At 37.8% G+C, this 19,951-nt stretch overlaps 1 protein-coding gene and 2 long non-coding RNA genes across 14 annotated transcripts in view; 1 reads left to right on the top strand and 2 right to left on the bottom strand.

Moving 5' to 3' along the window:
• LOC139976424 (uncharacterized) overlaps positions 1-19,951 on the bottom strand; it is a 289,428-nt gene that overhangs the window by 63,449 nt on the left and 206,028 nt on the right. The gene's annotated exons all lie outside the window — the stretch shown is intronic.
• LOC139976425 (uncharacterized) overlaps positions 1-19,951 on the top strand; it is a 31,906-nt gene that overhangs the window by 7,651 nt on the left and 4,304 nt on the right. For 4 of the 6 annotated variants that reach the window (XR_011796112.1, XR_011796113.1, XR_011796111.1 and 1 more), the window contains exons 2-6: positions 11,396-11,501; positions 12,148-12,241; positions 15,620-15,722; positions 16,790-16,985; positions 17,399-19,346. This is a non-coding gene — a long non-coding RNA (uncharacterized lncRNA). Of the gene's footprint in view, positions 1-11,395; positions 11,619-12,147; positions 12,242-15,619; positions 15,723-16,789; positions 16,986-17,398; positions 19,347-19,951 lie in introns of all 6 variants that reach the window. The other 2 variants (XR_011796115.1, XR_011796114.1) reach the window with 2 other exon arrangements.
• On the bottom strand, positions 6,387-8,260 carry LOC139976079 (uncharacterized). Of its 2 annotated transcripts, none has more exons than XR_011795987.1 (2): positions 7,066-8,260; positions 6,387-6,570 (listed from the first exon to the last, which is right to left on the bottom strand). It is a non-coding gene; the product is annotated as an uncharacterized lncRNA (long non-coding RNA). The 2 variants fall into 2 exon arrangements; XR_011795988.1 differs by having other exon boundaries at positions 7,083-8,260.

Genomic DNA, 19,951 nt, shown 5'->3' with positions numbered 1-19,951 from the left:
ATATTCATATTTTGTGTACCTCGTGTATTTTTACATTTATACTATATTTTTGGTTTGAAATAAAAAGAATAAAATAGAAAAGTCTGAGTCATTGTATTTCAGTTGCTGTAGTTCTCTGGGGCATTATATCCAGAAAGAGGCCTCTTTTGATTCCTTGCCAAAGACTGAAGAAATCAATGCGATGGTGATTGTGTGGGTTAGTGCGTGTGCGCGCATGCGTGGATGTGTGTGTGTGTGTATGAGACACTTTCTTGTAAACACGATATCTCAACAATTGAAGCTTGTATGTAACTCATACTCTTCATATGGGTAACCCATATTAGGAAAAAGACTACTATTGTTTTTGGTGGAGGTCAAAGGTCATTTGACGTCACCAGAGGTCAAACTAAAAAACCTCTTAAACTGCTTGTTAACACAATATCTTGTAGGAAGGGGTAACTTGGAAGGATTGCATACTTAGTATGTAGATGGCCCATATTGTGTAGGAGATCCCTATTATATTGGACGCGGGTCAACAGTCATGTGAGGTCAGCAGATCTGAGGTGAAAGTCTGAAAATCTTGTGAGAAATTACTCTAAAAGTGAAATTGCGTTAATGTACAAACAAAGCACGTAGATTGCCTTTGGTGAGAACAAAATCGCTGTGGAATTTCATGCGTGTCAAATTTCCTTTGAGGTCAAGAGAAGCAGTTTTCAGAAAACCCAATCTACGGTACCCAACATCGACCATACTGTCATCACATACATGTTTCTGCATTACGATCATGATGCACAAGCTTATATCATTTCGTCGTCCGGATCAGGCATCCGTACAAAACTGTCGCAACGAAACCGGTGTACGAGCTGCATTTCGCGTAAGTTGCTGAGTTCCTGTAGGTTCTCTCTGGCCAGTATCTTTGTAGTAAGCAATAAGATTTTGATATGTACTTGGTATGTCGATGATCCATATCAATTAAATAACCCTATTGTTTTGGTGAAGGTCAATACAGCCCAAACTGTGAATAACCTACAAACATGGTATATCCAAATCTCTAGTTGAAATCAAAGCCCTAACAAAATTTCTCCTATGGGACCGGCAAGGAATCACTGAATCTTTGACTTTCTGGTTTCTTATTTGTTCATTACTAGGCTGCTCATAGCCCTTTTGTAAATGATGTTCTTATCCTTTAAGAAAAGTGAATAATAAAGAAAAATACCACAGCAGCAGGGCTAATAAATGAGCAGTGATGTAAGATGTTTGAACAGCTAACCACCGGACCAAAGTTCAGCAGGCTGATTCGAAATATACCAATAACAGATGAGAACAATTTGCGGAAGGAAGGAGTGCTTCTAAATAAACCTTCACATGATCAGCTATACGTACACAATAATGCACATGTTTTGTAGCATATATAGTCCAATACACCTGTTTTCTCAAAGGTATTCCGTAAGAGTGGGGGGGGGGGGGTCTTTAAAGGGGGTGGGGGTCCGATCGATCTTCTAATTGTATGGCTTAGTGGGTCACTAGTTCCCAAACATATTCGAGACGGATGCTCATACCATTTCTGGTTTAGAAGGTTAAAGGTTAAAGTGCTAAACTGGCCATATTTTCAAACTGAGGCTAAAAATCGAAAGAAACTTGCAGAACTAATAGTTTCTATGGAAAACTTCCCCACCTTCCAAACGAGTGTGATAACGTCACAGAATCACAGGAGAATGGCATGTCCAAAATATTAAAGTCTTAAGAAAGTCAAAATCTTGGTTGGAACTAAAATTTATATGTGCGGCATTCAGTGGAAAGGATTTCGACTTCGAAAAGAATTTTCGAAACAATTATGGCGTTAACCCACACCCTATAGGTTTACCATTAGGATGAGCCTGATTAATTATGGTGTCTAAATGAATTAGGTCTATAGGAAGCTGAACCTCCGAATGCATATTATGGCAGACCGATGCTTTCACGTGATATCCATGTATAAGCTCATTGGAAGTTGCTCTCCATGTGAGGGCGCTTCATAAGAATACTTTCTAAGGCAAACCCCACAGCACTGGAAAGATCTGTGAACTTGAAACTTATAATTACTTAATTACTTATAAAACTTATAATTAGCTAATTGGAAAGGTACGTTTTGTCAATTAAATCCCGATTTTCCCGTCTTTTAACTCCAAGCGGATGTGACGTAGTCGTGTGCGTCAATAAGTCGGAAATGCAACATTCAATGGCATGATAATTTGTGGCGTATATACAGCATGACATTTTCTCTTACTTCTTAAGTTTCACATCTTTTCTTATACTTGAATAAAAGGCGGCATGTTAAAAAAGACATACAAAAATTTAAAAAATATAATAAAAAAATTACCAGAGGTCGGAGGCAATCGATATGACATTGCAAAACTGAGCTTTGTCTTTATTATTTAAATATAAAATTTCAAGCCAGTCGGGCAAAGTTTACATTGGCGCAAAATACCACTCCACAATATAACGTCATAAAAATCGATAAAAATACTGTTTGTGATAGAATTGGACTCGCTGGGTCCACTGATGCAATGATCAGGACGATCAAATGCATTATTGTAGGGATTGAGAGGAGAATGAAAGGGTATATAATTATGATATCATTCCGAGTCTATACAGCTAGGGGAGGCCAGTGGCGTAGCCAGAGGGAGCCAGGTTTTTTTTCTTCTTCAAATTTGCTTTGTGCTACAGTCTTGCCCCCCCCCCCCCCCAAATGAGATCCAGTGATGTATTCAAAATTATACTTTTTTTTAACATTTCTTCGAGTTCTGATCACAAGTATTCATACCTCAGGTCTCATGTTCATACTTCATGTAAGGTCAGAACTTGGTAATCAAACCGAAATATTATACATTTTGGGCCTTCATCATACCCACATACGGAGACCGTTGATCAATATCGTCCTACAGAATAAGCGCCAATAATTTGGCCAGTTGTATAACCGTTACAAACTAACGCTAGCAACCCATGTTTATTTTCAGCGACCAATGATGCCACTTGTGGAGAATAGGCCTAGTGAAACTTGTTTCTGTGGGAATCTGGGCATGTTGTGAATTAGAGTAGCAAATTTATTCACTGTATCCTTTTCATATTGTGCGGAATTATGCAGAAACCAAGACGACTGTCTCCGCTATAGAGGTAAATTAAGTGAAAGTGTGTCATGTTCCACTGAACCATTAGATGTGTATTTGTGCAGACGAGGTGCCCGTTAATACATATATTTCTTGGTAATTCCTACCATCAACCCCTCTTAAGAAAAATCTTGCCCCCTAACAATTGAATGTTGGCTACGCCACAGTGGGAGGCCACGTTGACTTAGAACTTATGTTGTTGGTACAAGACCACAGATGGGACTCACTATTGTTTATAGTCTTGCCCGATTTAAAATGTCCCGTGATTAAAATGGCATACAAATGTGGCCAAGGAACAAATAAATATTAGTAGAGGGCGCTCTTGTTAGCTTAAATTTAGAGCTAATTTATGTTCTACTTACATTCAGAGCCATGTATACCTTTTTGTTTACATTAATGTAAGATACATAACCTGTCATATTTCAAAGCTATAAGCCTTAAAGTGTTGAGATTCTTCATCCTATCAGACCAACCTATGAGAGGTTATTGATCCCCCCCCCCCACTCCCCTTGGCAGTAGTATACTGCATGATGTTGGTGCGAAGAAGAGTTTTGCCTGACCATTGCCTTTTCCAAACTTATATGATCGGGCTGTTGTTAGCATTATAGGAGTGCTGTTGTAGGTGCAACTTTCCGAGTTTTCCCTACGAAAACACTTGGGTATGGGGGAGGGGGAAAAGTGGAAATGTTATAAATAAATCAGCCTCCCTAGAGAGTCATGTTTTTTTGTGGTAACATTAAACTTGGACCCTCACACTTGCAAAGTCATTCACATCCAGTGTGAGGGTATGACAGATAGGTGGGGGGGGGGGCAGGTGAGACACACCCAAAATGTTCTGCTCAGTATCCCCAGGGGAGACACCCAAAATGTTCTGCTCAGTATGTGCTGTAGACATGCTGACGGAGTTAGTGTGAAGGCTGGTTGCATGTGAGATAGTTGTCACAACATCAAATGATGTAGCATCACAGGCAATTGGGTTCATCTAATAATTTTAAATTATTTTATGCTAGAGAGCACCTTGACAAGATTTCAGTCCCTTCCGTAATAATAAAAATGTCAAGAATGTGGATTTTTATCCATCTGTCAATAATAGTTAATGAAATAAACAACCAAATACCATTATCAATTGAGACTTGAGTTTATTGAAATCACCAAGTACAGTCCTCTTGTTGCAATGTCACCAGATTAAAGTATTGCCTTTATTCACCACAAATATGCTTTGATATCACTTGAATAACAAAACAAATCACTGCTTTTTTCCAGCAACTAGATCGTAAGTAGAAATAAGCAAGCACAAAGCACACATACTAATTTACATATGAAACACAACCAGCTATGGTATTTCCAAGATACATTGGGCATAGCAAGGTACCGACAACCAGAATGAAAACATTTCATGGTTCCTGCTGCTGCTCATTGATTAACAGGGAACACTCCAATTATGTAATTATGAAGAAAGATCAATAATTGCCTTACAAAGCCACACCTCCTCATAAATACACACGTTATCAATTGTAACACACATCACCATGTGTAAGCTACCTATCAATAACACACTCACTTTTGATGGGACTGTGACTTATGGTTGTCTACTGTAGGTTTAACCCTGTGACCTCATTAATATTCATGATATGAGCACCAAAATCAATATTTTTATCAACAAATTATGGACCACCCACCCACCCACCAAATATAGCATTGATCAATCATAGCCCTTGTTGAGTTATCGTGCATAAAAACTTAAATGTCACACACATACACATATACACACACACACACCGACCTGATTACAAAGGTTCCTTTGCTTTCAGCAAGGAACCAAAACTACAAAATGCCATACACAAAATGCACATAAATTTAAGTTAACTGTTGTTTTTGATCCAGGCACAATGCAACATGATATGTCTTGTTAATTAAACAAAGAGGTAATTGCATACTACCTTGACAGCAAGGAAATTTTAATTGACTGAAAAGACTGACTGAAACCACAGAATGCTTAACATACAATGGGTGGGTTCATTTACTGCAATGTTCAGAAAATAATATAATATGAACCCTGCTGAAGGATAACTATTTCATGCCACAAAAAATACCTTTTCACAGTGAAAAGAACCTTTTTAGACTAAATAGATCTGTCAATAAAGGAACAGAACATATATCACCTGTGATTTGCAAAGGGCATATTTCTATAGCGTTTTAATGTTGAGAATTGTTATTTATTTTAACATTGCTTACTAATTATTAGTCACTAGTATAAAATTCTTCTTGATTAACTGTATGATTAGGTGGCAGAAATATGATAATTATGATAGTAACTTGAGAAAAAATTCCTACAAACCTTTTCTGCCACACCCCCTTTTTTTTTATCATCACTGAACAACCATTCTAATTGTTATTCTGCTTGCATACAGTGCTTTCTCAATTGACTTGAATTGTGATCAATCATAGTTATTTGGATCATTTGCTTGATCCTATGAAGTTTTACAGTACCTAAATGAGTAAACATCTAAGAATGTCTGCAAAGGTAAAATACTAACTGTATCCAGGGACAGTATTTAACTTATCACAATATGAGGTTCAACTGCATTATACCATACTGCAGCTTTAAACAACTACATACACATAAACCTGCAAAACCAAGAAATATGCCTCCTCCCAACCCATTGCCTTTTCAGGTATGCACAGTATGCCTTCATTATTAGCAATCATGGCTGGTGAAAGACATAAAAATTGATAAAACTAGTAAAACATAATTTTCAGGTATGTCCAGCCAAATCAGTCTCTATGTGATTACTGTCATTTCTTTCTGCTACTACTGCACTCATGAACCTTTCTCTATGAGGCTTCTTATGCCCTTCAGCATGTCTCTTGACATAAATAGAATGAAAAGATAAAAAGTTTCAACACAATATGCATGAAAATATGAGTGTGATGTCTTGTATTTTGTGTAGAGTATTTGCCAGTTTTGCCCACTTTTGGCAAAAGTTTTGCAAACTGCCATAGGTGAAATTATTGAATTTCTTCTCATTCAATGTCTGAAAATTTTGCCAACAGATGATTGAACGAACACCGGCTCAGTGACTAAACTGAGAGGATGAACATTTCTAGTTGCCAGAGGAATGCTTGTGGTTGCAATTGTGACATTGCAGAGGAAATTGCATCCAACTTTCACAAAAATCCATCACAAAAAGAGTTTCCAGAGCACTTAAACAACCATAGATAAATGTAATACCACACTCAAGTTGTGAAATTTTAACCCTAAATTTATATAGCTTTTTTAATACTACTGATAAGTTACCAAGTGCTGTAAACTGGTCATATATACCAAAAGATTGATTGATTTGCAAACCCTGAAACTGGCATGTTGTATGATATGCTGCAGATTTCCTGTAAACAAGGCTCTACTTGATTCATAAATAAGTACTCGACCACATCGTGTGTCAACCTGAAAGAAATACACATAATTTTTATAGAATTCCTAAATACAAACTGTAAATGATGACTCCTAGGCTGCTAGCACAGATACATGTATGGTGAACAAAATTACCACCTTGATGGTTATCTATTACATGTTAACACAACTAGGAAGCTAATTGTATTTTGCCAATTTTGAGCTGTCTACATAAACTTAATAGTTCAATCTTTTGTCAAGCAATCCCACTTGCTCAAACACAAGACTGCACGGTTTAAAGTTGGTAAAGGATGGCTAAGCCAAAGGCTGTCATACAGTCCCAGTGCTATGAGGGGCTTTCACACCACCCATTCAGTAGTTACTTCAAAAAGGTACTATAGAAAGATGAATAACAGATGGATAACAGCTAGATAGATTGACAGAGTGAAGATTCTGAGTCACAATAGTTCAAGTGGCATAGCTTGTTCGAGCTAAAAGTAACATTCCAATATGGGGGATTCTTTCGAATATCCAGTTGCTCAGACTTACACCAGTATTTTACATACACTGTGCTTGATCTCCATTAACCAGGTGCCACTCCATTAAATATGGAATAACAACATTTTGCTCCAGAGTCTCCGTTCATACAATACCATGATGGCAACTTCCATAGACCAGTCATGGAACCATGCAAAATATTTTGTGTGTCTTTGAGTGCAGCTTAACTTTCCTTTCCAATGTTTTTTGGTTGTGCTTCTATACTGCTAGTACTATCTTTTTTATCAGCATGTTAACGATCATTGACATCTTCTGCCAGGGTGTGTTGTCAGTAAACCATCTTTTGAAATTAAGGCCAGACTGTATAGTCATGCTTTTGAATGACATATCAAGTTCTCTTGGATCTCATGCTGATCACCTGTCACAATTTTATTAAAATAGCTCAACACCTTGTCCAAACAAGGATCTCAATCACTGCAGTTTACAAAGTCATTACAAACTGAGGGCTTCCAATTTCATCCACAAAAGTCCACGAAATATGTACAGTATAGCCTAGTGCTGAAGAACATGTGGAGTGAGTACTTGGTAATAATATTATATTTTTCAAAATTGCAGACAATACGCTGCACATTGTTATACAGTGTACAAAGGACAAACAATGGGGCATTAGACATATTGTGAATCGCCTTTGGGAAAGCACGACACCCCTCCCCTTGGATCCACCAGTACAAAGCTAAGTATTGATCCTAGGCCCTGGGGTACTAATAATTATTAAAATACCAGAGTGAATTGCCGTGAATGATACTGGCAGTACAGTTTGCAGGCCTAAGTAAGGCTAACACAGTTACATTCCTAAAATACAGTTACGCCTAGTAGTAGTAGGCTAGTACTAGTAGTAACTACAGTAGTTAATACTATGCCTACTACTAGTTATAGGTAGGCTATATCGAAATTCGGACTTCTCCATCACTTCCAAAGCGCCCGAATCGACCGCTCGCCATTTCTCTATTTCTATGCTCCTTCACCTTGACTATAAACGCTTGAAGCACTGATCTGTACAGATCAGTGGCTTGAAGTCGGGCTGGAAGTCGCCATTCTTCTCGTATACGCTTTGCACTTTGTTTACATCTATAGGCGCAGACATCTTGATTTGGGGTGCTTGGCAGCGATTGGCTGAAACCCCAAACCTTCTTTAAGATCTATTTTGATTGGTGCTAACATACTGTGACACCGTCACCCTCTTAGTGTATTGCATGCTAATTACATTCTGTACTGCTGAATTCTACGTAACATCCATTTAAGGATAGTACTGGTGTAGTGTTCAACCGATTAACCTAATCGGAATCGGAATCGGTACGAATATTGCATAATCGGTACATAATCGGAACCGGTAAAAATTACGTGGAATACCAGTTATGTCATACCGATTATTCAAAAACATATGGAAGGTGAAAATATCATTATTCAAAAACATATGGAAGTTGAAAATATCAACTGATGAATTAGGTTTGTTCTTTTACTACGAAATATTAAAAAAAGGCACCCCCTATACGTCTTTCACAGTGTATACTTTCATCAAATTAGGCTGCCAGGGTCGCCGATTTTGCTTCCTTCGTGGTTATTGGCTGCATATTTCTTGGCACAGTAAGCATAGCAGCAATAGCAATTTCGCGAATTCAGGAATGTGCTGGACAGGGTAGGAAATAAGCGGGGGCAACGGGCGATTCGCCCTCGCAAGTGCTAAAAAGCACTCCTAAAGCACAATTACGAGTGCGAAAAAGAAAAATGAAATATAAAAAATCGCCCTCTTTATATCAGGTGTCTGTGTAAAATTAATTGTGACATGCGTTTGCTTTAGCTAGGAATTGCAGTTGCATCGCGAATCGCGCAAACAGTTTTCTCACCCCGCATCAAAATTTGAAGCAGTGCGAGAGGGTGGCGCACAATCACCGGGAACTTCCCGTGGTAAATTACGGCCTGCAGTACCAGCGAAAATAACCTAAAATCCTCACAAATCTCCGACCACATAGTAGCCTTACTTCACACTAAATCAACTGCATGGAAATCTAAACTTGACATCTGTTTATTCGCTCTAGTTGTGTCGCAAATAAAAACTAAAAATATCCACGGAAACTGCAATCTTCGACCACATGTTAGCCTAACAACCACACTAAGTCAATGGGAAATGTAGCCTAACCATCGGTTTGCAAAAAAAAAAAAAAAATTGCGTAGCTTAGTTTACAACTTTCAATTTGCTGGAAATCGGCATTTGTTTGGAAGGTAATGTAAGTGATATGTCTTATAGAGGGAATGTTATATTTTATATTGGAGTAGTTTCTAGTTGTTATTATTTCTTTACATCAATCTGGTATTACATTTTAGAGTAATTTTAACCAAGTTACGATGGTACAATTTGCTTTTCAGTTTGATTGGCCTAAGCTTACACATTCTAATTGAACCTGAATGGAGTTATATAGGTAACGAATAGGTATGTTTAACTTCAAGTTCGTAACATTTCTATTTGTTCATAAACGGTATAATACTGAAAATAAGTACAAAATAATGTCGGAATGAAGGCAATATGTCATTAAAATTTACACTTTGGTAAAGATTGCAGATGGATGGTTTGTCTGAGATACTTTTTGAGATGGATATTTTGAGTAACTATTCGTAGCCCATTTCAAGCCATTAACAGGTGACATTCACGTCGAGGTGGTTAGGCCATTCGCTTAGCACAGTCCTGACTAGGTAGGATGTCATATCTCCGTATTTTGGAAATTGAAAAAAAAAAAAATTCTTTCCGAGAAACTCCAGAGGTAATTTGGTACATACAAAATGATACCTTAGAGCCTTGTATAACAACGAAGCAAAAGGAAACTGGGGAAAATCACAACAATAATTGTTTCTGTCAAACTTTATTGCCGATTTCGTATGAACGGGATATTTTCTCATTTTCAAATAATCGGAATCGGTACGATTATGAAAAAAATAATCAGTAATCGGTATTTTCTGTTATGCATAATCGGTTGAACACTATAATGGTGTTCAGGTAGCTTTTCAGAGCAAGGGCCATGATAAGTTTGTTTGATTGCCCTTCATGTATTTTGTATAATTACGTATACACATTCTTGTATTTCTGAAGGCTACTTACTGTAGGCCTAGTGCAATTTAAAAATATATAGGCCACTAGGCCTATTAGGCTTTCAGTGATAGCCACATTAGCATTGTACTGGTGTTCAGACAGCTTTTCCTAGGAAGGACCAGGGTAAGTTTTTTGACGGGTACGTATAAAAGAGGAGCCGGCCATAGCATCACAACTTTGATAAGACTATAAAAATTGTATAAGGTTATGTTTTATTTATAAGGATATAGGCCTAAGATGTATAAGGTTATAAGAAGTATGTTTAGCTTTCTTTTGAACCTGTAATGTTTGACATCAAATGTACAAAGAATTAAAATAAAATAACAAAATGGAGAGGAACTGAGGTGGCTATTAGGGGAAGAGGAGGCCACCCATCACTTGCATATAAAAACTTGTAATCTTCTTTTACATTATTTTTTCCAAGTCATAAATCCATGAAATCTTCATGTCCGAAAAATTGAGATGGAAAAACGTGGGTTGTTTTGATATCTAGAAGTGGACACAGTTTTGATGGTAGTCACCACTACAGTCTACAGTAACATACAGTAGGTCAATAGGCCTAGCTCTCAAGGCAGGCATCAAGAATATGGTCGAGTTGCTCGCCTCTTCTAATTTGGCTGTTGTCATTGACATCAAACTATATGACCAAAAAGTCCAACAGAGACTGACCTAAGATGAAGGATACCACATGAAAAACAAGTTCTTAAATATTCTATGACATTACTAAACCTTGCAACGTCGTTCTTTCGACTAACAGGCAGTGAGCGCTAAAGGTAAGACTAGCAGGATAAAGTGTAACCTGCAGAGACTATTCGTGGCAAAGTAGCAAAAATGCAAGTTATATATTTGTTGTACCATGATTGATATTGATAAGATTTGAAATTAGGAATCAAAATTAAAACCTCCAGTATTGAGATACTGCATCATTGATGCTCTTGTTTCATTTGCCATTGGAGAAGATCCTGCTAGGATAGCTTTTATCTTTCATACTGATTAGCATTCAGTAGCAAGTTCTTTTGAGGAAGTAAACGATTCCACTGTTACCCCATTTTAGTTGTACATATTAATCAATATAGGCAGATTTTATGCAAAACCATGCAGAAGTATTATGTCACCAAACTACTGTACTTTCATTTCAATACAAACATTGAAGGAAAGGAAAGAAAAATGAAACAAGAAAAAGTAGGAAAGCAATGATACTTTTTCATCATTTATCTTGTAAATCCTTTATTCTTTCAGATCACATACCACTTTTAAGATGTTGCATCCAAAGTTGGAATGAAAATGACAAGTGTACAGTAGGAGTCCAGCCATTTGTAAGAAGTCTGTTACTTGTTGTGGTACTGTAAGTTAATAATACCTTGCGGTGAAATTCCTTAGTGTGATATATACAGTATCACTGTATGAACACTTTCTTTTACTGCAGACTGTGCAGAGCAACATACTATACAAAATTGTTGTGGTAAGTCAATAACACCTAATATCTTAGGGTGCAATTTTCAGTGTGATAAATAGCACTGTATGAACAACATACTCCGCAAAATTGGTAAATTGTTGCAAGCTACAAACACGTACAGAAGGTCTTATTCACAGAACCGCGACATCTTCATTATTTTATGAGGAAGCAAAGTTCAGAAATCTCGAAACTGCTAGATATAGCTATTTATATATGCCCCAGAATTCACTGTTTGACATCTAATTTTTAAATTGTCTCTGGAGGAGAACCCCCAGCTCCCCCTACATGGGGTCCGATTCAGGGACATTTAGAAGTCCTTTCTTGAAGGTTAGTGCCCCTACCTACAAGCCACTGATTTAAATTGCTTTTAATTATGTATGTGGATGATGAATGGGGATGAGGTTATTCACCTCTTCCTCCACAGCTACCCCCCCCCCTCCCCGCACCTTACCTTGGATCCATGCCTATAACCTTCCCTTACAACCTCCAGCTTGTTCTCTGTTAAAACAGTAACTTTTCTTTTCTACTTTTCCAGAGTTTGAGTGTTTCTGTCGCCCCTGTCAAAACAGAATTACCACAGAGTACTAGTACATGAATCAACACAATAGGCTATATGAGATGAAAAACAGGTATGAGTATTAAATAATTAATCAAGACCAAGAAACTGCTTAATTTCTTGACTAAAAGATGAAGACAAATTCAAATTACGATAGTATGCATAACAAGAAATTACTTTATGTACAGTATATGTTGTAATGTTAGGGACACAATCACAGTCTGGTATTACAAGTAGAAACCATTTTTTAACATTGTACAGTGATAGACAGATCTATAAGATTGGATGAAGGAGGGGCAATTGGCATACACTATGACAATTATAATTTATATAAAAGTAACTGTATAATGATTCAAATTTTTTGAAGTCTGGCAAGGCATGCTGTATGCTTAACATTACAGTCAGTCTTCATTGTTACTGTTACTTTAGCGTACCCTAGGTCTAGCTTAAGTGTGCTTGTTTAGCGTCGCCTAGGCCTTCTTTTTAACGAAAATTTAAGAAAAGAGAACTCTCAAGTTTTTTCTTAAATTTCTATGACCTTCAGGTGCTTCATTTATGTTTTAAACTGTGTTGGGCTTATAGGAAGTTGCCCTAGCCCTAGCAGCAACAGCTGAATATTTTCCACGGGGAGTCTACCACACGGAAAATGACTTTGAAACGAGAGTTGTTCCTCTCTAACGTCATCAATATGAAATTTCAGCTATTACGTAATCAATTGAAACTTGAATTCTTTCTAGTTGTGTCAAAATTTGGCATAGTTAACTTGACGGAGCTAAGAAATAGGTTCAAGACTTTCCTTGAGTTGACGGGAGCAACTTGAAGGAGAGGAGGGGGGGGGGGGTGGAAGGAGTGTGGGATTGCAAAATTACCTGAAATTTCATAGCCCGTATCCAAGGATCACACACCAGCTGTAACAACTCAGAAAGCAGCCTGGAAGGGACTGCAAGCTCTGTTCAGCATTTTGATGAACAATTAAAAACTGATTTTCAAAACCAACTCAGATGTTTATGAAAACTGTTGCTTAAAATTGTGTGGGCTGTTATGTTTGGGCTGTTCAGCTTCTTTCTAGCATCTACTATCGAAGCAGCTATGGTCACAGTAAGATGTCTGCTGTGCAAGAAAATTTAAGAAATTCTGCCATTATAAATGTTACTCTGACGGAGCTAAGAAATAGGTTCAAGACTTTCCTTGAGTTGACGGGGCAACTTGAAGGAGAGGAAGGGGGGGGGGGTGGGGTGGAAGGAGTGTGGGATTGCAAAAGTACCTGAAATTTCATAACCCGTATCCAAGGATCACACACCAGCTTGATTTGTAACAACTCAGAAAGCAGCCTGGAAGGGACTGCAAGCTCTGTTCAGCATTTTGATGAACAATTAAAAACTGATTTTCAAAACCAACTCAGATGTTTATGAAAACTGTTGCTTAAAATTGTGTGGGCTGTTATGTTTGGGCTGTTCAGTTTCTTTCTAGCATCTACTATCGAAGCAGCTATGGTCACAGTAAGATGTCTGCTATGCAAGGAAATTTAAGAAATTCTGCCATTTTCAATGTTACTCTGACGGAGCTAAGAAATAGGTTCAAGACTTTCCTTGAGTTGACGGGGCAACTTGAAGGAGAGGAAGGGGGGGGGGTGGGGTGGGGTGGAAGGAGTGTGGGATTGCAAAAGTACCTGAAATTTCATAGCCCGTATCCAAGGATCACACACCAGCTTGATTTGTAACAACTCAGAAAGCAGCCTGGAAGGGACTGCAAGCTCTGTTCAGCATTTTGATGAACAATTAAAAACTGATTTTCAAAACCAACTCAGATGTTTATGAAATCTGTTGCTTAAAATTGTGTGGGCTGTTATGTTTGGGCTGTTCAGTTTCTTTCTAGCATCTACTATCGAAGCAGCTATGGTCACTGTAAGATGTCTGCTATGCAAGGAAATTTAAGAAATTCTGCCATTTGCAATGTTACTCTGACGGAGCTAAGAAATAGGTTCAAGACTTTCCTTGAGTTGACGGGAGTCACCATTAATAGTTTATACATTTGGATACTGAACAATTCTGATCTTTCTTATTGAGAAAATGGAGAATATTTTAGTTCACATCCAATAACCTTTGAAAGTGTTCTACTTTACTGCAAAGGCATAGTGTGTATGTTACTAACAGGCTTACTTTGCATGGACAGACTTAATACAAGCAACTTAAAGTACCTAACATTTGGGTATTATCTGTTACACACATAAACAACCAAGAATGGTTTGTTCATAGTGTAATATAACTTTACAAAAGTCAATTGAGTTGCAAATTGAAGATGTTCAATTTAATAGTAGAACTCGATGGTGAATTCATGTTTCAAGGAAACAGCCAGAGATCAATAAGTCAAGGCCTTATATTCATGATAAGGAACCTTCAGATAGCAGATTCCTACTGTACAGTAAATGATGTATCAAATTACACCATTGAAACCAAAATACAAAGTTTTTGCATTTACTGGTTGATGAAATATATAATTTTGCATCACATCATAGTCTGAGTAAGATTTGTAGTGCATGTACTGTTCAGGCATGAAAAGGAATTCAAAACAATCATCAACTGGCCAATAATGACCCCTGGAACTTTGAAATGATTCTCCCAATTCAATTGAACATCCTAACCCTAACTGTTTTAGCTTGAAGCTGGCTACTCTGAAAAGAATAAAAATATGACCGGATGCCAGCTAATTTAATCATGTTTATCACAAGATATATGAAAGAGAGAGAGAGAGAGTCTAAAGACTGAAAAGATCATATGGTATATGTTTAACATATCATATATCAGCATACTGTAGTGTACAAGGGATGGGCTTAAAAGATGTACCCCTCCCCCCCCCCCTCCCTACTGAAATGTGACCTTTGGTGGATCCAAGGGCTTAAGTCCTACAAATTTTCCGTAGTAAACGTTTAGGTATGTACACATCAAACCAAAAATTGAGCACCAATATGTCTTTGAATATATCAGAACCATCACTGTAGAGAGAATCATGTGAACAGACATTTCTCACCATTGAAAACATGCTAGAAGATAAAATTAAAAAAGCAAAGCTGAAATTGGTCTGTGACAGATCTAAAATATTTCGGTTAGGGTGTAGGTTCTGCTACTGTAGATGGCAGCCCAGGTACATTCATGGGCAGACATAGGTGTTGACAGCTATTCTGACATGGGAGGGGGGTCGGGGTGGGGGAGGGGGGGCCTGAAGTCTCCCTTGCCATTCGGTTTCCTACACCTAAGATCGTTAGTCTGTATTTCTACCAAAAAAAAACCATCTGGGTGGAGGCGTACACAAACCCCATCTTCTTCCCATAGTCTCAACTCTCTGTTATTTTTGAGGCGTGACAGTGTTCCGGAATGGTGGGCAGTAGTGAACAGTGTTTGCACCATAAGACTTTCATATAACTTAGAATATATCATCATTAATTATTTTTCAGATGAAGGGAGCCAAACTTCGAAGAAAGAAGTAGATGAATATGACAGAATCTAACCTCGCTGAAAGATCTGTTAAAAGAAATGTCTTGCTGTGATTTGCTAAAGGTACCAACTGTTACCTGTATTGTTACAGTGATTGCTTACAGTATATGGTGTAGATTAAAATGGTACCTACATGGTTACACGATGGTCATTAAATGCTAATGTTAGGATAACATTGACTGTTGCAATACCCGGGAGTCCCGGGCCGGGACCGAAGATTGTACTTGGTGTAAACACTACTTTCATCATAACAGAAACATGTTCTTTACATTGTACATTATTGTATGGTATTTAATTAAACATAAAAAATCTAATTTTCTTTGGACTAAATGTTTTACATCAACATGTATATGAAAACAATACTTCACAGTAAGGTTGCCCCAAATTTCACCAGTACCATCTGATACATCATTTGGACTGTTAACTTTTCATATTTATAGCATAAAGCTTGTCTAGTCTAATGGCACTAGCACATGCAACAGAACACCTAGGGTAAAATTTCAGATGTGGAAGTCTACAATTTGGATTATAAAACATATCAGTTGTAGAAACAGTGCAAGACACTGACAGTGTTTCTAAAGCACAGTAAAATGTGCTCTGTAATACTGTAAACCTTGATGGAGTCACACTTAGGTGATATATTCAGAGTTCATCTAAATCTTACCCTTTGCCTTTAGTCCATCTGGCTTCCATTTCTGTATAACTGCATTGCTCCCATCCAATATTTCTTCAGATACATACTGTATATATATACAAGTGCAGTATTAACATAACTTTAAGTTTTGCTGAAACGCAACATTCACTAGACTCTGTCCAGGGTATTTTCACTTGACATAGCTTCACTGCCATCCTCTTCTCCGCTTTTCGTACATTGGCTCCCTCTTATAATGGCTACTCACTGTATGTAACTGTAGCCTAGACTAAGCCTAAACCAGCTGTAACAGATAATGTTGTCTATATGCTAAGTGGAGTGGCATCTGAGTGTTAATACCTTGCACAGAGAATGTTTTGAGTCTTATAATACACTAATAAAAGTACAGTATGCCATTTCCTGCCCCTGCATATGTGCATCAAGATTTTCTTAAGCCTACTCACTGTTATTAATTGTCTGCTCTTTTGCAAATTCTCAGAGAAAGTTGGAAGGTTACAGCAATCACAGAGAAGTACTCTGAATGGGTGTGGGACGTGTCAATGGCATACACTGGTTAAATGAGGTAACAGCACATCCTATCACAACCCTGGCAGCAGAAAGAGGTATGCTGATGCTACCATGGGAGATATACTATATACAGGAGCCAGTGCTACCCACCAATTATGGAAAGTAAGGTAATTCGTCATTGATTTTCTTTGCCAGGCGACAAACTTGAATGTTTTATCATGCAATGTGCCTTCCTCCACACCTCTCTTGCCCCTATGATTTTCTTTAAGTACAGTGTAGCAACCTAGATGCACAACCTTTAACTGGAAAGGATATGCTCTAGAGGTGAACAGTATATCTACTTGTAAATAACATTTCAGTAAAATTTCTTTTAGACTAGTGAACATGTATTATTACACCATGTTATGTTGTTTACAAATCCTGATGAGCCAGAATTTGGGTAATTGTCTTCTTACATTCGTAGCAACTTAACAGTTGCACTGGATTGACAATATCAGATTAACATGTTCTCTACAGACATGGAATACTTTGGGATATTCATGAGGGTCAGAATCAAATAAAAGTACTTTTTTCTTATCAGAGCCAGGGATGAAAAGCCTGTCTCACTGACCATTCTCAGAACAATGTGTTCCAGTTAGGAAAAGGCAGACCAAATACACTGTGATCAGAGATACCAGTTAAATCTAGAAGAATCCTTAACGCACCCACACTGGAAGCGTTGCAGACTTAGACCTGGTTACGACATGCACAGCATGTCCCATATTTGTATTACAAATTGTGTATTCTGAAATCTCTGAAATACATTTTTATGGACACATGATGACTGCATGTAATTCTAGTTTTTGTATATCGTGACGACTACAGAAATATCACTTTGGATTTAAAAAAAAATCATATTATTTAAAGTGGCATAACCTATTAGAGTCTATATCAATCCTCCCTTAGTATTTTCCTTCAGGGAAAATGCCAGAATGCAGGAGAATCGAGTTTAATACAGTAATACAGTATAGGCTTATTTTTGATAGTTCCAGGTATAAGTATAAGCCTGGCCTTACACTAGTAACGTTAAAGCGAGCGTCAACATGAAAGTCTTCATAAGTAGTCATCAAAAGCGTATATTTGATTTTAAGTTCCTTTTAATTAACTCTTGGTATACAAACTCAATGATGAATATAACTATAACTTGGGATGATTGAAATACACGAGCATAAATGCTGATTATAAATATAAATTACGGAGCCCTCTGTTATACTTCTGTAGGCTTCTGAAGATAAACTTAAACTCCCCGATACGTCTCTAGGAGACACTTAAACCCCCGATTCGAAAATAACAAATTAAGACGCGATGCACAGGGCACACACTCTACCCTTGAACCTGATTGGTCCAAACATATAGCTAACCCCTCACCCAACTCTTGATTGGTTGAGTGCCAACCCGATATGTAGATGAGCACATGCAAATGAGCATCCAACCAATTTGAATCAGTTTGGCTGTCTTCCAGTCCCACAAACCGAATCTTTCAAAACAAAACATATGTGCACGCTTCTAATAGCGCGTGATTCATAGCCCGCCTCACCACAGAGCAATAACAACAAGTAAACAATATGTTAACACAAACTAGAATACGCTTCACACAGTATGTAATCAATCAGGGCTCTCCGTTGTGAAGTTGCGGTAGGGCAGACCTTATTTGCACGTGAAAAGTGAAGCAACAGTGAAATTGTAGCAACTTCACAGTCTTGTCACAGTAGGCCATCAGCTGAAGGTCGAAATTCGCTTGTTTCGATCCAGCTACTGTATTGCGGAACTAAAATTTCTCTACAGCATTAAATACATAAATTAACGAAGAATTAATGATCCAAAAGTGCTCCATGTGCTTTACTGTAGTTTTTGTGCAATGCCGCTCGAAAGATCCAACTATATTTTAACCTGCCGTGTTACGTTCAAAATTCGTGCGCCAGAGAGATATCTGTATCATGTGATATGAATTATCCAATGAGCCATGAATTCTAAGTGCACTCTTTGTAGAAAACAACAAACATGGCGGCTCCCACGGAAGCTAGTCAGTTTCCGACACACGTAAACCTACAGTGCTTAATGCAAATTTAAATGAACTGTAAAATATGAAGCAGTCAAAACACTGACGAATATCCGATGGACTAAAGTTACTTCCTGCGTTAATGAGTGGCTTAATCTCAGCTGCAGAGACAGTGAAATCGCCGAACGAATCCAATACATGGGGTTCTTCGCTAAAGGCCTACACTACGATCAAGCGTGTGTTCAACAACATAATATGATGGGGTTCCACGATACGTGTTACATGCGGTTCATTGATAGCAAGCGCATCATCTCTGCAAGAAAACGGACAGTACCATAGGAGACCGCATGTGATCGAAACGAAGAAGCGACGGAAATGATCGAGGTGTATTGCCTGTACAATGTATAATATGAGGGAATAGAAACTCATACATTACTCGACGTTGCAAATGGGTGCAGGACAAGCTGTAGCAGGCAGACTTTCGATGGAGGTAAGCCTAAGCATACTACACGAATCTGGCATACAGTAGTTGAAGTGGTAAGAGAAGTTGAATAATGCAACGTCAGGAGCTCTTGAGAGATCAAATCCAAGTCAAAGAGCACTGTGTTGGACCTGAACATAATTTAATTAGTGGCTTGGTCATGTGATTTGTTTTATTATTTGGTGATAGGCATGGAAACTTTGTTTCAAATTCTCCTTCTGGCGCACTAGCCTAGGTGTTAAATACAGGCTTCATAGTTTCTTACTGTGGCCCATTATTTGAATGATAGAGATATTAAAGTAGTTAGAAAACTAAGTGTAACAAAAGTGGAATAAGGTTTGCAAGGTCTTATGGTCAGCCTGTCTAGCTATACCAAAATGAACAACCATCTGATTCCTTTATCATTTATAACAGATATAATCTACCATTGTATAATTTAAACCATAATATTAAGAGATAATGTACTGCCAAAGAAAAAAACCTGTTTTAATTCTTCTTTGCATGACTCTGGTTTGCCAAAAAAATTAATGTGTCTTTGTTCATCCTTACAAGCTGAGAAAAAGGTGAGCAAAATATGTGGTATATAAGTGAAACTGTCTTAGTTCTTACTTGTT

The sequence above is a fragment of the Apostichopus japonicus genome, chromosome 11 (assembly GCF_037975245.1).
Source record: "Apostichopus japonicus isolate 1M-3 chromosome 11, ASM3797524v1, whole genome shotgun sequence".
Lineage (NCBI taxonomy): Eukaryota > Metazoa > Echinodermata > Holothuroidea > Aspidochirotida > Stichopodidae > Apostichopus > Apostichopus japonicus.
This window is presented reverse-complemented; position numbering and strand designations above follow the sequence as displayed.